This window comes from Aythya marila, assembly GCF_965140915.1.
Source record: "Aythya marila genome assembly, chromosome: Z".
Lineage (NCBI taxonomy): Eukaryota > Metazoa > Chordata > Aves > Anseriformes > Anatidae > Aythya > Aythya marila.
The window spans coordinates 37,676,516-37,694,881 of NC_139080.1; the positions used below are offsets into that span (position 1 = coordinate 37,676,516).

General features: G+C 39.3%; 1 long non-coding RNA gene across 1 annotated transcript in view; it reads left to right on the forward strand.

The window, feature by feature from the left end:
- Positions 1–18,249, forward strand: part of LOC309889889 — a 28,900-nt gene extending 10,651 nt beyond the window's left edge. The window contains exons 4-5 of the long non-coding RNA XR_014319332.1: positions 2,540–2,625; positions 18,206–18,249. This is a non-coding gene — a long non-coding RNA (uncharacterized lncRNA). The remainder of the gene's footprint in view (positions 1–2,539; positions 2,626–18,205) is intronic.
- The last annotated feature ends 117 nt before the right edge of the window (positions 18,250–18,366 follow it).

An 18,366-nucleotide genomic window follows, 5' to 3' on the forward strand; every position in this document is an offset into this window, starting at 1 on the left:
GACTCGTTGAACCTCACTAGGGCACAGTTCTCAAGCTTGTCCAGGGCCCTTTGAATGGCATTTCATCCTTCTTTGGTATCAACCACACCACTCAGTTTGGTGTCATCTGCAAACTTGCTGAGGGTGCACTCAATCCCACTATGTGTGTCATTGATAAAGATATTAAACAGTACTGGTACCAGAACAGACCCCTGAGGGACACCACTCATCACCAGCCTCCACTTGGACATAGAGCCAACGACTACCACTGGCAGGGTGTGGTCTGCAAGCCAACTGCCAGTCTGGAGACCAGGATGTCATGTGGGATCGTGTCAAAGGCCTTGCAGAAATCCAGGTAGATGTCATCAGTTGGTCTTCCTTTGTCAACTGATGCAGTCACTCCACTGTAGAAAGCCACCAGATTGGTCAGGCATGTTTTAGCTTTGTGAAGCTATGCTGGCTGTCTTGGATCATCTCTTTGTCTTCCATGTGCCTCAACATTTCTTCCAAGAGATCTGTTCCATGATCTTGCCAAGCACAGAGGTAAGGCTCACTGGTCTGTAGTCCCCTGGGTCCTCCTTTCTACCCTTTTAAAAAATGGGAGTGATGTTTCCCTTTTTCCAGTCACCAGGACTTAGTTTGACTGCTATGACTTTTCAAATATGATGGAGAGAGGCTTGGCAACTACATCCGCCAATTCCTTCAGGACCCTGGGATGCAGGCCCCATAGACTTGTGCTTGTTTAGTTTCATAAGGTGGTCTCGAACTGTCTCTTTGCTTACAGCATAAGGGCCTTTGCTCCCCCAGCCTCCATCTATGAGCTGAGGGAAATGAAAGACTGGGGAAGCCTTACTGTCAGTGAAGACTGAGGCAAAGAAGTTTTTGAGTACCTCAGCCTTCTCTATGTCTGTCATTACCAGTTCGCCCTTCTCATCCATCAGAGGGGTACACTCTCCAACCATTTGCTTGGATAAACCACAGTGAATATACTACCTGTGTTCAGTGAAATAATGTTGAACTTCTCACCACTTATGCCTACAGACTCTTGAAGTTTCTCTTTTAAATGAAACTGCTTTTATGAAACAGAAAACAGATTAATCTTTGTGGTTGCTGCAAATGGAAGTCTTGAAGCAAAACCACAATCCTAATCACACATACACAGCCCTTGACACTTAATTTTTATTAGAAATACTTACAGAGGTGTACATAAAACCGTGTTAAACATATATAATTGTGTTTTATTATTATTATTTTATTATTGTATTATTCATTAGTATTTAAGTTTTTGCAGTGAATTCCATTTTCATTCTTTTTTTTTGTCTTCCTCTTCTTAATGTTTTTTTTTTTTTCATTATTATTTTTCATTATTTTCTTTTTCAATTGATTCCTTTTTTCTCCTCATGTTGTCCTTGCAGGGAATTTTTAACAGTAAATATTTCAGGTTTAGTTTTAGTTTGAGGAAATACAGTCTCTCAAAGCTGGGTATTGTGGTTTCCCTCAGCTTTTGCCTATTCCTCTTCAGAGTTCTCTAGAGAGAGTTCTCTTCTCTAGTTAAAGGTGTGCAAGTATACTTATTTTACTAAAACTTCATAAACCGTGTTGGCTTTCTGGGTGGAGCTAGAATCAACAGTAAAATGGGAGCTAGCCAGGGATTTGTTCATAGTGACTCCCTTCTTTAAATGTTGCACTTAGAAACACTTCCTGTCAATATTTCACTTTCTCACTTAAACTAACAACCAGAAGTCAACATACTAATTACTCTTACTATTAAGTAGAGCTCACCAACTTCCACCTAACATAAGACATATAGCACATGTCCTAAAATTCCCCATTGCTCAATGCCAGGCACCATGTGAAAGCAAGAATTCATGCAAACAGAGGAATTCCTTGCACAGACAGCTGCAAACTCAAGTGGCAGAAGTGTAGCATGCCTGTTCTTCCCAAAGGCAAAGAGCCCCTGCCATGAATTGTTACTTGAAGGGTCATGATCTGAAGCTGAACAGCATGCAGCTTTCCATATATAGGATTGCTAAATCTGTTGTAGTATGTATATACCAAGATCTCACTAAATTTTTTTGTTTTCGCTGTACAATCACCCTTTTGTTCTGTGTTTATTCAAATGGATCAGTGAATACAAACTCATCATTTAACCTTTGGGGATGTGCTTAACATTATGTTAGGTTCTTCAGTATTGCTTTTTGTGTTGGAGCTTTTGTTTCTCTGTCTCTTTTTTTTTTTTTTTTTTTTTTTAATTATTTTTTTTCCCTAACAAAGTTAGAAGTTCATTTAATGCTTTTATTTCAGTGTTACTATGTATTTAAATTCCACATTTATAAATTACCCTTAAGTTACTAACCATTTAGTACTAAGTCGGGTATATCAGGGAAGGGACGAGGTGTTTTACTCTCAGCTCTTTAGTGACAAAAACAACAGGAATTTAGTCTTGACTGTGGTCTACAAACTTACTACAGTGTACTTCAAAACCCAAAGTTTTGTTTTGTTTTGTTTTATAATATTTTCAGATTATTCCAAATTATAATTTAAATTTACATTTCTCAAGATAACACTGACCTCGTTGCCCTGATGACTTCATGTCTGCTGTCATTAGGATGATATTCATTCCCATGACAAATGAAAACGTTAAAGGTAAGTTATAGAAAATTATCACAAAGTACCTGTAATTCTTGCTAATATGAACCTAGGTAGTAAATATTTAACCTGTTAGTATCCTCCAAGAAACATGTTTAAGAAATTTATTTGATTAAACACAATCATTCCTTAAATATTTTTATGGTAGTCCTTTAGCAAAATAATTCAATAAAACCTTACCATAAATAAACGTTACCATTAACTGAAAAACAATACCCAGAGTCAGAGTACTGTCATAAAGTTTTATTAATGAGCACTTGCGTTTCAAAAGCAATTGCTGAAGTAAGCAATGGCTTAAGTGCTTTAGATCGTTGTTTTGACCTTGTTAGAAGTTATTTCACTTTCACAGTGATTGTGAAATTCCTGTTATCATTTGTAAACTACCCTTGTTAACTGTATTTGAATTGCATCACCATGTTAAATAAAAACATTATTTTAGTGTACCCACAGTGTAATCTAACATATTTTGAGTCAGCAATTTGGTGGATGGAACCTTTTTGGTGACAGTTCATATTTGGCACACTGACAAATTCTTTTAGACCCTGGCTCAACAAAACCCGTGTTTTCCATTTTTTTTTGGCAAATGTCTAAGGGCTGGAACAATGTTATGTGCTGCAGCATATGCTCAAAACCAGAAATAACATATTAAAAAAAAAAAGTCAGATTTGAGAAATTGGAAAATTTCTTATTCTCCTGGGAGAGAGCCCATTCAGGACCTTAAGGTTTGGGTCAAGATGCTGTTGGAATTGATAGCAAAAATCCTAAATTATATTCAGAGGGTCAAAACAAATGAATAAACAAAACAAAACCCAAAAAAGTTCTCTGAAGCTACTAAAATAATAACATAAATGAAGCAAATATAAGCTATGATCAATTTCTTTTTTTTTTTTTTTCCTGGTTGGTAGCTGAGCACCCTGCATGTGGTTTTATGTATCTTTAAGACAAACCAGAGGCTCAAATGCAAAACCTTATATAGCCTTATTACAGAATTTGTCACAGTTGTATGTCTTGAATACAGAAATAAGGGCACTGATTACTACAGTCTGTACATGTATTTTCTTCCATTCCCCAGACATCTTTTGTGAGAGACATTAGTCATCAAACAAGTCTTTGAGGGCTGAATTTACAAGATTGCAATCTAAGTACTCAGTAAGTTTCCATTTGATAAAATTTCAGAAATATGGTAGGCCAGAGTTGTTACTATTTGTTTTTTAGAACTGAAAGTACCTGCTGGCTTTATGCAAACAGTCATAGGTAGAACTTTTTATCTATTCAGGAAAAAATGATCTATTTATGCTCTGATAGTCAGAGCATCATGTACCAGTATTGTTCTATCTTAGCGGCATGACCACTGAGGATTTAAGGACTATGTTAAATGAATCAAACTTTTAGACTGGGCAAAGGACGAGGAGTCTGTCATACAGTATCTCTACAACAAGAACCAGAATCAGGGTGGCTAGCACCCATTCATGCAGTAGCCAAAAGCTGTCATTTATTTATGAATGAATTTGAACTACTGACCTAGAAAGAAATTCTGTCCCATTACTAACCCTATGACCTCATTAATTCCCAAGATTTCTGATCATTGGAATTAAGAGGAATGAGGTCAAGGGAATTTCACATGATGTGTGCATGTTGGAAGGAAAGACTTTTTTTACAATTAGGTTAAGAAAAGAGCACATACAGAAAACTATATCAGTACACACATAGCACTGAGAAAGCGCTGAGAAAGTATGCAGACAATGCTATAGTCTTTAGTTTGGGGAAATATTCACATTGATTAAATTGTAGTTATGAAGCCCTAGGCTGCACATATGAAGGAGAATAATGCTTGCAACTGCTTTTTCTAAATAATTTGTCACCAGTAGCACAGTTTTCAAGACACAACCTTCATCTGAGCACCCAGAGTATACAGAAGTATGAATATAGTTAGGAAGTACAGAAACAACATCATCCCTATATTACCTTCACAGAGTGCAGAAATGACAGTCCACACACAGCAAGCAGAAAACATGCCAAGAACTTACTAGATGCAGCCACTGTTCTTGCAGAATGTTGGTTTCTTTTCAGGCTAAATGCATTGTCTGTTTTTAAAGAAAATACTAAAGAACCAATGAGCATTTTTTCAATGTACACAACTATACTACCAAAGCTGCCAAAAAAAAAAGAAAAAAAAAGGCTCTGAGTGAATATCCTTAGCAGTCTCCTTCCCAACAAGCTTTTTGCCAGGTCCTCAACTGCACAAATTGCCTTAATAATCACTTGGGAAGAAAGATGGAGCACATCCTACCTTCATTAAGTGTCTGACTCAAAGCAGACAGTTAAATCTTTTGACACTTCAAAGTACCAAAATAAGTGAGCTCAGGCCAACCTGTTGTTCTGCAGGAAGCCCAGTTCCCTGTTGTATGCTCTCTCACCTGTCTGCTAGAGTGTTATATGAAATAGACAGAAGGAAATCTTGTCATAGGACAACTTAAAAGCTCACTCACATATGGAAAATCTTTCAAAAAGCAAATCCCTTAGGCATTTTTTTGGAATGTGTACACATTTTTGCTTCTTTTCCTTTGATCTTTTATTGCTGCTTTGTCATCTTAGAAAAAGTGTGAAAATGGAAGAATTTTTCATGGTGTTATTTAAAATAGAATGAGAGCAGCCATTTGTCTGAGTGTCAGTTATACCCTATTCTATTGTTAACCCACAGTTTGTGATACTTGCCATGAATATTAGATACAACTGTGTTATAGACAAAATGGAAATTTATTGGGTGGGGGGTAGGCAAATAAATAAGACAAAAACAGTGTTATATAAAGTGAGAATGGAATTAGAACAGACTGAGAAATAGAAAGAAAATGATACATTAACAGGGAAAAATAAAAGCAGAAACAGCATATCTTTGCACTTGCCATCCTTGGTGTAGTGCATCTATCCCACAACTCCTCAAATGCAGAGAAGGAGGAAAGATTTCAGCCAACTATTTCATATCTCCACTGCTTGGCAGGTATTATTATTAAGTTTAAATTAGCATGACAAAGGAAAAACAAAACAAAGCAAACCACAAATCTTTATTTCTAAATGTCCAGGCCTTTCATAGGACAGATGCAGTAGATATATATGCAAATAAATTAAGAAAATTAAAATGAACTAGAAAGGCTGGAACGATTGCTGTCAGCAATCTGATTTAAGGCTTGAAACTACTCATCTTGTACATGTAAACTTGTATCTTGACTCATTTTGAAACCTGTCTACATTTAAAAGTTATACAATTATATTATTAGCCAGAGTCTTTGATACTGCTTTTGCTGTGTGCTCTGTAGTACAGTGTGAATTTCATTCCAGTTGCATTTGGACAGCAGGGGAATGCACCTAAATCCCAAAGTCAGACCTTGCAGGCAAAGAAGTGCACTCTTTATAATGCCATTGAAAAATTTCAAACAAAGTTTAAAAATAGAGGAAGTAATTCAAAAGCCTATCTGTTTCTCTGATAAAACAAATCTATTTCTCTGCTAAACCATTGGAAGGATATCAAAGAGGGTTTTTCCATACTTTTATGTACTTATTTATTTATTTATTTATTTATTAAGATACACATTTTTTTGTTGCTTAGGTGGCAGTTGCTCTTAATGGCTTGGATGTGCAGCCCTGAGTCTTGTTTTCAGATGTGTTACGCATTTTACGGTATCATGTAAACTTTCAGACTCTCTGGCTAACATACAAGCCAAAACAAATGATTTTGAGAGTGATTTGTTAGGAAAGCAAGATTTTCATATTTTATATGCTCATGGCACTCCCAGTGGAGTAGAGAGAAATTATGTATTTACATCTGAGGACATAACCTCAGAAAATGTATTCCTCCCTCTGCTTATCAATAGCACCAAAATTAACTCATCTCAAACTTATGCCCTTTTAGTCAGAGTGGTATTTCACTGTCACACATTAAGATAAATACATGATCTCAAGTTTGCCATTTAGAGAAGCATGTGAAGGGGGTTGAAAGAAGCTAAAATTATCATAGTTTTAGTGATAGAGCTTGTAAGTCACAGTATCTTGGTATCCAAGGAAACAACTCTAGGCTGTATCTTGTGTCTTTTCCCTTCCTGCTTTTGGGGCTGTAAACTGCATGGAAGATGGTTGTGAAAATCGCTTGTTTGAATGAGGTGGTCTTTACATCCATCCTTCTTTTCATGGGTGCATGGGAGTACCTAGAAGGCAATCTAGCATGTCTGAAGAGAACTACCTGAACAGAGTTATGAAAACAAAGTGAGCTTTGAGAAACCCAAAGCTTGTGCTTCTTATTCCTCCTCTCCCCTTTCCCCATTTTTTTTTCTCTTTCCCCCTGGTCTTGGGTACAAATTTCAGAAGCATCCAAGGCCATGTTACATTTCCAAGATGCTCAACAAATACAATCGCCATGGAATAAGTTTACTAACTGATACATATCATAATGTTCCTGAAATATTCTGTCTACCACATTTAACAATAAAATTCACAGTTGTCATATATTAATAAGCAAGGTACTGAATGTCACAACAGAGAATAGCAACTTGCTGTCAGAGCAAAGCTTTGGCAGAGAGGAGAGCATATTTCTGACATGGACAGGAAATATAGCTGTGAAATGAGGAGAAGAAAAATCCACTGTTACTCCTAATATTAGTATAATTTAATGTCCTCTACAAAAGAACCAGACTCTGTTATCCCAGTCATCAGGTGCAATTTACCAGCAGAGGCTGCCCTACTGGCAGGGTGACATAGTTTTAGATAATTTGAAAGTATTAATATACTTGTAGTCAACATTTCTGGAATAGCACTCATGTAGCCTGGTTACCTGGAGGTAGAAGGGACTACTTATAAAACCACCAAGCTCAGTGCTGTGTGGTAAGGTGTGAACTTCTTGATTTCTAAATGTGCTTCTTAAAAATCCAGTTAAAGGTCAAAATGCGCTGTAATTAGTTACCGCAGGCCCTTGAGCAACACCTGGGTTATGAAGGTGGTGGTTCTGTAGTGTTGCCTAATGCAGAGTTCCCTGGACAGTGAGAGCACCACGTGGGTGACTGCAAACACCATGATGCTGCACCTATGCTCCCAAGTGCTGCTGGTCTGTTGGTCCTCTGCAGAGACACAGCATGGCCACCAGATCCTCTCATGCACCCACCACAGACTTCCACCTGCCTCAGCACTGCTCCTGTGGGCAGCCCACTACGTAGCCCACCCAGCCCCTGTTCTGCTACTGGAAGCAAACCTTTTAGTCGTGCTACTGGTGCAGATGTTTAAGAGAGGGAAGGATGGCAATTTTTAGGACAGGGATTCATTTCATTTTTCTCTGTGCCTGAGGTGACAGATTTGTTATTATTATTTTCCATGGGTCCCCAAGTGTGTAAGAATGAAATTTGTACAGTAAATTATAGGGATAAACTGCACGGGAAGTTCTGCGTGGTGTACACTGAAGCTCCATGAGCAGAGCAATGGGTGTTCTCTGCACATGCACAGCCAGCACAAAATCCCACAGCAGGTTTGTGTTATGTGGCTCTCTACAAAGAGGCTAGGGACAGGTCCGCAGGGGAAGTGAGGGATGGGAGACATGAGGATGCCACACTTTGTGCATGATGAGAAGATTGTTCTTGCTGGGACCAAGGCTGATGTAGAAGCTTTGGACTGTGACTAGGTGCAGCCAGGATTTCTAAAGTGGCTGCAGTGGAGTGCTAGCTGCAGCCTCTCTCTGCTGGGGGATGCAGAGGGCTGCTCATCAGCCCAAACCCCAGCTGTAGTGGGGGCAAACCATCACTGTGCTGAGCCCAGGCTGATACTGCCTCTGGAGACATGAGGCTTTCATGGCTAACAAGATAAGCAGAAGACATTTATGTCTGCAAGAAACACAGGGGACATGCATTTGTACTTTTACCTTGATGTTTACAGTGGGGGATCAGTGTAATTCCAGCAAAGCATGCTTCCCAAATAGCACTGCCATTCTGTCAGCAGTGCTGAGGTAACGGAGAGCCTGTGGCACGACAGAAACAGGTAGACTGTGTTAGGATTTACCAAAGGATGACCCAGCTGGCCTGCAATCTGCAAAGCAGTTGTAATCCTTACAGTTTATACCTCCCTCCAAGAATGTGATGCACAGTTATCCCTCTCTCTTGGAGTGGAAATGGCCTGTTGTCCGAAGCAGTCATCATCCAAAGGTTAAATAGCTTTTTGGGAATCAGGTACTATTCTTAACAGGTTTATGAAAAATAAGTGATTGCTACAGCTTCCTTAGTTGCTCAGCAGAGAGGTGTCTTGCTGTTGCAAGGTGTTTTGCAACTACAATGAATAGTCTGTGGTGTCACTGTAATTAAGAATTTACTGTAGTCATCACAGAGTGAAATTGCTTGGCCTGTCTAATGGGAAATCTGATTAGATGGCTGGAATAATACCTCTGACTCGTAAACAACTAACAACCTCTGCACCCACTTCCTACACACAGGATATTACTTTCAGTATGTCCCTTGGGAATCTGTTTCACACAGTGATACAGTATTGCTTTATTGTTTAAGATAATGGATTTAACAATTTATTGGATTTGAACATTGGATATTCTCTGTTAATTCTTGCCATCTCAGGTTGACTCTTCCTTTCCTTATGTGCCACAGGAAGCACAATCAGAGAAGGCAAAACATGTCACTAGATGATGCCATGACCAAAGTTGTAACCAAAGTGCTGGAAAATCATAGAGGTTTTGGTAACAAGTGTTCCTGATCTCCAAAAAACTCCACCATTACGGTCCAAGTAAAAGGCTTGACATTTTCCCCTGCCACTTATCATAACTACTCATTGTTGAAAATAATTCTGATATATAATAAGCATGCAGGTCTGAGGAGAAACAGCTGGATGCCTATTAGCAATGAATTTGTTTCAGAGTTATAGGTTGCATTCCACAGCCTTTATCCTCCTCCATTAAAGCCAGCAGGGTTTTCCTTTTACTTTAACAAGTGCAGGACTTAGTCCCTTGTGACTCTTTTTTCCTGTTTTCTAATTACTAAGCTACCTCCTGTGTTGAGCAAAGCAGTGCTATTATGCCATTACCCTGTCTGAGTAAACTGTGGGGACAACTTACCCAGAAACTGCTCAGTGAGAAGCTGTCAAATTAATTCCTGCTGCTTTCTGTTACAGGAAAAAAAAAAAAAAAAAAAGATGGGGGGGAGAACCTTCAGATACTGTCATTAGCATCACTGGTGCCATGACTGCTGGTCGCTGCTGTTCTTACAGGAGCATGATTGCTGCAATTTGATTGCTGCAAAGTCACTTTATGAGAAGCATGGTGGAGCAGAGTATTTGGCAGCTTACAGCATGTTACTAACTTCTCTCTGACACAGAACAAGAAAGTACTAGTGGTGCTATTAGTGTTAACACTGCCATCTCCAATAAAGTGTTTAGCAGACCTGGTGCCCAAAATTTCCAATTTAAGGTACACAAGCGAATAAAGCACAAAAGCACAAACCAGGGAAGCATCTGCTCACAGGTGGAGTGCTTCCCGTAACAGATGGGTTTTCAGGGCCATTTTAAGGAAGGAAAGGAAATTGGAATAAGCTTTTAAATTGGAATATTTTTTTTCCCTTCTTTCTCTCTCTCTTTTTTTTTTTTTTCCCCCACATTTTATTTTTATTGGTGTATACAGTGTTTTTATGAACAGAGGAAGAGTACACATCAGGTCTGGGTAGCTTTTATTAATCTTTGACAAACCTGAGGATATGGAAAAAGATGAATAAAATAAAAGAGCAGATGTATGGTGGCAAGTTGCCAGGTTCCGATGAGCTCTCATGTGAATATGATTAAACTTCAGCAGTGGCTCTGGTTCCCACGCTTGCTGGTTTATTTAGCAGTCTCCTAGATTGCTCCTAAATTCCAAAATTGAGGGGGGAAAATTATATTTCAGTGGCTTTAGAATGAAGAAACCCCAAACTGTTAGGTTGTGCTGTCAATCTCCTCCCCTTACAATCACTCACTGAAGTTATGGGGTGCTTATAATCACTGAGGGGTCAGACAGGGTTGCTATCTCCCCCTCCCCTCCTCTAAGTCAGACAAATAGCAAACCTTTTACAGAGGTTTGAGTAGGAAGCACCTTGACTGGTCCTAATGAGGACATCATTTTTCAGAGAAAAGGACGTGGGGTTCGCAGCATTTAGCTGGGTTGGGAGGCTAGAGGTATCCAAGGAATATTGAAAATGACCTGGGGCAATGGGGTGTCTGCCTTCTAGAGGAGCTGCTGCAGTGTGGCCATGCCTGTGGCACAAGCAGCTGGGGAGGAACAACCCACACTCTTCTTTCTCTGGGCATTGTGGCAATCTCAGGAAACAGTCCATCTAATGCCTGTGTGCCTTTCTACTTCATCACAGCTTGAGATCTGTAAGCACAGAGCATGATACTTCAAGTGGGACAAGTATTTCTTTTACTCTTTATATTAGGTGTTGCACCTAAACATTTTTAGCTCAAAGTAAGCACAAGGTATCTCTTGTATCTACTCATATGCCACAAAGAATAATCCTGTTCTTTATAATTTAAAATCCAGCACCTTCCTAATCCATTAGTTTCAGTCATGTTTACTGCCCGGTGGAAAGCAGGGATTCCCTGGGAAACAGTTATCTGCTCAGCATGATGTTGTTTCCATATTTAACACATAGTTATATCTGAAGAGGGGGACTCAGAAAAGGTGTAGGAGAAAGGGATTATTTTTTTTTTCCTTTACCTTTCCTTTACCTTTTTCAAAGCTATTCACCGCAAACATACCACAAACATGATCTCTCTCTCTCTCTCTCTCTCACACACACACAAAAAGAAAAAAAAATAAAAAAAGCAAAAATTTCAGACATTTTCCAAAAAACAACCTGTTTAATTAACATTCATGGTTCTGTGGTTCTGCTGACTTCCACAGAAGCAGCAGCCAGCGCTGACCAGTTAACCAAGGAGTAAAACTCTATACATGGAGGTGCATATGAAGTTTTTCCACATTTCCTATTGAAACCTTATCTCATAGCTTATCACACAGACCAAATAAAAATGGAATTCAATTGACGTCACTTCATGCTACAGTATTAATGGACCCAGAAAATATCTGACTAAGGAACTTGCTGATCTTAATGACTTCTGTGATATCTTATCTAGGGAAGAATTTTATACTTGCTCACACCATAATCTGAATAAGTAAAATATGGAAAAATAATAAAATATGTTAGATCATAAATTCCAATTATAATTTTGCCAAATCAAAGTTGTATGTATGGAGTATGAATAATTAGTCATATTTTCTAAGGAAGATTTTACATGAAAAGGTGTTCATCCTATTTTTTGCTTGTCAATTAACTCCTCTCTTGTTTGGCACAATTTTTAACATGCTCTTGTGCTTAACTAACCAGTTTTTTTGTTGAGAAATCTTCAAACCGTTCTTGAAGTTTACAGTTGCCAGGAACATAACATAAGAGACTTTATTGTCACTAAACCTCATTCGCTCAACTGTACTTCTTACTTGATTCTTTATTCCGGTGTACAACTTCTGATTACAAATCCCCTATTATGTTATACAAACATAATCCACTTCGGAGTGTGCAAACCACAGGAGACCTCACATCACCCTCAAAAACTGATACGTGATGCTATCTGTCTCAACCCTCTACTCAGGAAAGACACTGCATCTTCATGGCTCACTCAGTTCAGAACTAGGAAGAATGACATATTTTGGTTAAAACACAATCCAGTACACACTTACAGCCTAATATTCAAATTTGTATAGATGTGGCAATATTTCTCGTTATTTTTATCGTTTATTGGCAGTCACATTGTTATATTTTCTTATTTTAGCTGAGAAGCAAAAGTACCAACTGAGCCTGAGAAAAAGGCTTTTCAAACTTTGCAGGCTGGATGGGAAGCACAGTCTCATGAGAGATGAGTCCTATTTTGGTCTGTAACCAAAAACATTTAAATAGGTTGGTTGGGAGAGACTCAAACCCATGCATTGTATTTCACGAAAACAGAGAATGTTTGAGTTTGGAAGTGGCCTTTGGAGGCCATCTGGTCCAACCTCCAGCTCAAGCAGGGCCACCCAGAGCAGGTTGCTCAGGACTACATACAGATGGCTTTTGAAGATCTCCAAAGAGAGAGACTGCCCAAATTCTCTGGCCAATTTGTGCCAGTGCTTGGACACCCTCACAGAAAGAAAGTGTTTTCTCATGTTGAGATGGAACCTCCTGTATTCCAGTATGTGCCCGCAGCCTCTTGTTCTGCCACTGGGCACCACTCAAAGATGCCTGGCTCCATCTTCTGTGCACCCTCTCTTCAGTTATTTATACACATTGATGAGATCCTCCCTGAGCCTTGTCTTCTCCAGGAATCACTGAGGAAAGTCCGTTTCCATCTTTCCATCTTCTTTACTTCACCCTGGCAGGTGTCTATACACATGGATAAGACCCCCCTGGGCTTTCTGTCCTCCAGGCTCCAAAACAGTACTTTAAACCAACTTTCTCAGCTTTTCCACATGGCAGAGATGCTCCAGTCCTTTAGTCTTATTTGTAGCCCTTTGCTGGACTCTCTCCAGTATGTCCCTGTCTCTCTTGTACTGTAGAGCCCAGAACTGGACACAGGACTCTAGGTGTGGCTTCACCAGTGCTGAGCGGAGGGAAAGGATCACCTCCCTTGACTTACTGGCAATATTTTGCCTAATGCAGCATGGGATATTATTGTCCTTCTTCACAGCAAGGGCACATTGCTGGCTCATGTTCAACTTGGTATTGTGCTGAGACTGGCTGGGATGGAGTTTACTTTCCCCACAGCAGTTCATAGAGTGCTGTGCTTTGTAGCTAGAACAGCATGGATATTGCACCCATGTTTTGTCTATTGCTGAGCTGTGCTGGAACAGTTTCCAGGCTGTGCCTCCATCCCCCACTGCAAAACCCAGCAGGCTGGTGCTGAGCAACAGGTGAGGAGGGGATATCACCAGGACAGCTGACCTAAATGAACTAAAGGGATATTCCATATCATGTGGTATCGTGCTCAAGCTGAGAAAGAGGAAGAAGAAAGAGGGGTCACTCGTTACGAAAGCATCTGTCTTCCTCAGCAACCACTACAAATAATGAGGCACTGCTTCCCAAGGTGTCTCCGAACACTGCTTGCTGATGGGATTGTTTTCTCCTTTTGCTTCCACATTACCTTTGCTTGTTTTGTTGTTTGTTTGTTTTGTTTCATTGTTTAATTAAACTGTCCTTATCTCAGACTGTGAGGGTTTTTTTTTTGTTTTTGTTTTTGTTTTTTTTTTCATTGTATTTTCTCCCCCTGTTCTTTTGAGGAGGGGCAATGAGAGAGCAAGGTGGTGAGGTTTAGCTGCTCATCAGTGTGAAACCACCACAGATGTCCACCAGGACCCCCCAAACCACTTTCTGCCTGGCAGTTCCCCAACTGGCTGGCCTCCAGCAGGTACTGGTTCCTGGAACTGTTCCTGCCTGAGTGCAGGATTTTGTATTTTTCCTCATTGAACTCCTTGAGGTTCCTGTCAGACCTCTTCTCCTGCTTGCCCATGTTCCTCTGGATGACAGCACAACCCTCAAGCATATCAGCCACTCCTCCCAATTTTGTGTCATCTGCAGACTTGCTGTGGGTGCACTCTGACCCATTATCCGGTCTGTTAATAAAGATGTTAAACAGAACTGGACCCAGTATTGACCCCTGGGGTGCACTACTGGTTCCTGGCCTCCAACTAGGCCTTGTGCCTCTGATCACCACTCTTTGGGTCCAGCCTTTCAAACAGTTTTTAGTCCACCTCACTGTCTGCTCATCTAGCCAATACAACAACTGCTTGGCTGTGAGTGCCTTGTGGAGGATTTTGGTCCTTACTGAAGTCCAGGTAGACAATATCCACTGCTCTTCCCTCCTTTACCAGGCCTGTCATTTCATTGTAGAAGCTCAACCAGTTGGTCAAGCATTACTTCTCCTTGGTGAATCCATGCTGACTATTCCCGATGATATCCTGAGGGATACTGTCTGCCACAGGCAGAGGCAGCCAGTCCCCAGCTGACTGTATACATCTTGCTTCTGCAGAAAATTAGTTCCAAGGATGTAGTGATCTTACAGGAATTTTTATTTATTTATTTATTTATTTTTAAACATTAGTGCAATGACCCCGCACAAAAAAAAGTTAGTAATAAAATTGAAAATAGAGCTAGTAAAAAGAAGGATTTTTTTTTTTCCTAACACATTGTGACTTTGTGACTGCAGAATACAAGAATGATGTATGTGAATCAGAGTTGGACATGTTTTTAAAGTTTGTTACGGGAATAATTAGCCCAGCAAGTTTGAGCCTCTTTAAGTAGATATAGCTCTGCTTCCTTGAGAAACAATAATAAAGTTCACCACTGACCAGCCAGCTTTCATTAAATATGCCACTGTTGACCTGGGATCACAAGCATCATATTTTACAGTACTGCTAAGCTTGCCAGGCATAAAATACCCTAGGTGTGCAGGTGCCAAACAAGTACATTATGTGAGAAGCTCTTTACTTCAGTGAAGGTAAAGGTTTGCCTGATACCCAAATCACATCTATCACCAGCTGATAGATGCAGCTTTCTACAGGGGACAAAATTTTTAAAAGTATGATGTTTGCATTGTTAGCATTAGGAATTTGTATTACCTATTTTTTTTTTCCCAGTGTCTATTAGTTTTAGAATACATTCTCTGCTGCATCAAGAAATATGTTTACACTGAGATATTTACACACAAGAATTTTACCCATCACTCCAACATACTCCCACACCCTGCTGCAAATCCTACATTCATTCATAATTTCCCATTTGTCAAAATTGGTCTGTTACAAGCTTATGTACACATATATATGTTTGTGTTTCTGTCTAAACAACAAACATCTGACTCAATTCAAGACAGGAATCGAGAAATGCTAATATTATATTAGTAAATCAGAGCAGATTGAAAGAAAATCTGAATGTTCTGTGAGCTCTAAATATGACTTAGATAAAGAAAACTTCAGATTGGGTCATATAAAGGACAATTTATGTCTTCTTGTTTTCAAAAATAAAAGTGAGATATAAATAAAAATAAACTGTATTCCAAATACTACTTTAGTTAATAAACACTATATGATCTGAGACAAAAGGTGTCCTCAAAATGACAGGTGAAGTATAGGATTTATTGAAGTAATCTTAAACTGTAGTTGAATATGTGTATATATAAACATATATCCAAAATGCAATTGCTTGGCACTGTTAATAAAAATCTAGGGCCACAGAGAAGATCATATTGGATCAGATGAGTGCTTCAACTTTGACCAAGAAATGTTTCAGCTATCTCAAGTGGATTTTCTGGAATGGGTATTTTTGGAACAAAATATTATAGATCACCTCATTCAGCATCTGATTTGTGACCCAAAATAATGAGTCCTTTTGCTTTGCTTTTAATACTAAAGTATCTGCAACAGCAGATGACCACTTTATTTATAAGTGCATAAAATGCACTGAATTTATGGCATAGTTTGGACAACCATCCCATTCAAATCAAGTGTACAAGACAAAGTAAATGCATTACCTGGCAGAAGTACCTGAATTTCAGTTACTTATTTCAGTAAACAAAATTTCAGAAACTCAAATTCAGTAACTTTGTTCAGTGTCTTTCACTTACTGAACTGAAATGTTCAACACTTTATGTCAGTTATATTCTGAATTTTACATTTGATAGTCCTTTTCATCCCATGTTTTCCACCTGTCCTGCAAAGTATGGGCTTACCAGACTTTGTGATGATTTGTCAGGAATCTTAGGATGTCTCCCATTCCTGCTATATTCAGTTAAGTATGGAGTGTCTGGAAACAATAAGTGTTTCCATGTAAGAGCACATTACTGATGTTAACAAGATGTAGTGGCACTGGTGGTGTTTCTACTGCATAATGTGTTACTGCTGCGTTGTATGGGCTGTGCACAGTAAGCTACAGATGGTATGTAAGTGCTGTGTGATGTCCAGCACACCAAGGGCCATTGCCATTTTAAATTAAAATTTTGGGAGAAAGTGTTACAATTTTGCCAGGTAACTTAGTTGATTCATTGTTTTTAAGCGGTATAGGAGTTATTAGACAGAGTAAAACAAGCTTCCTTCTGTTTCCCCTGTATTAAAACTGATACGTAGGTGGCTTTGCTACCTGTCCTCACCATGGGCAAATGGAGGTGGAGGCACAGCCCCAGTGCTTTTGGAGCACATGGTTCTGTTTCCAGCCCAAAAGGTCCACTGAGATATCTGGAAGCTATGGGGAGAGGAAGAAGGAAAAAAAAAAAAAAAAAAAGCTGATTTCAAAATCAATTTTGAGAGAAGTACACTTACTAAGCTCAGGAACCTATAAGAATATGTGTTTGGGGTAAAGACTTTCTTCCTCCTAAAGAAGAAAATGTTTCAATGATGACCTTGAACCTGTAGAAAATGCATTCCAAGAAGGAGGAAATAAACCATGGAAAAGGTTTATTAGCAAGTACAAGGAAAAACTTGCACGCTTAAAAGCTGCACAGCTAACATGAATGAGTTCATCTGTTTAAGTATTAAACTGAATACTTGTGTGTGGGGATGTTTATCAAAAGAACATGAGAAAAAAAGCATAGGGAGAAGTGTCTTTTTTTCCTGCTTTGCTATATTAATATAAACTGCCCTTTACATGGTGCTTCTACAATCCTCCTGTGTCCTGGAGCAGCAGTCTCCCAGGCAGGCTGTGCAGTCCTGATCTGTAAGATGGAAGAGCTCCTTTCCACCCACACCATCAAAAAAGTCTTCATCATTTCCACCTTTCTTCTCAGATAACTAGAGCAGTCTTTAATGAGGACACTTGGCAGGATTTTGCATCAAGTACCTCACTTATTATCATCTTTCTACAGTGAAAAGTCACTACTTGATGTATTTCTATTGCAAGACTGATTTCTTTCCCTCTTCCCATGTTGTTAATGGGTAGAATAAGAGAGTCTGGAGACAAGGAAGCAAAAGGAGACAAAATAAAATACCTCTGTGCCATATGGTGCTACGCATGACCCATCTCTGAGTTTCTGATTGAGTCCTGGGAAGCTGCCTTATCTGTTTGCTGGATGGAGAGAAAGCAGGGGTTGAGAAGGAAGAGGACAACCATTTATCTTTCATTTAAATGCATTCCATTTCTAAGTTCAGTAACATTTGCTGAGGAAAAATTACTTTTTCTGTAATCACAGTTTTCAGGATTATATATTTTTTGTCCTCTCACTTTCTCAGAATAGAAATTCACATGAGATTTGAATGTGAGTGGATAGCTTTTCTTGCAGTGTTCTCAGCACTTCCTCATACTGCTGTTATATTGCAAAAGCAGGAAGTGTCACGTATGTACAAAGGGTGTAAAGATACAAACACAGTTCTCTGAATGCTCCCGGGTTTGTGAGAACAATAGCATTTCTCAAGACTGTAATCATGTTGCATGTACACAATGCTTTCTCTTTCTGCTAAATGCTTAAGAAAGAAAGAGAGTGAACTGTTTATTTATCAGCTGAGAGCATTTTCCTCTGGCAACAAGCTGCAAAAGATAAGTGTTTGTATAATCATTTTTTCCAGAACTCTAACTGATGCCACTAGAAACAAACTCCTGCTCGCACTTGCTAAGGAAACAGCAACTCCCTGGCCCAGAATAAAGCCCCAGGTTACACTTTTCCGGCATGTCTCTGTAGACCAGTTGGCGTCAGAAGTGCCTAAGAACTCGTTAACTAGAGGATGTC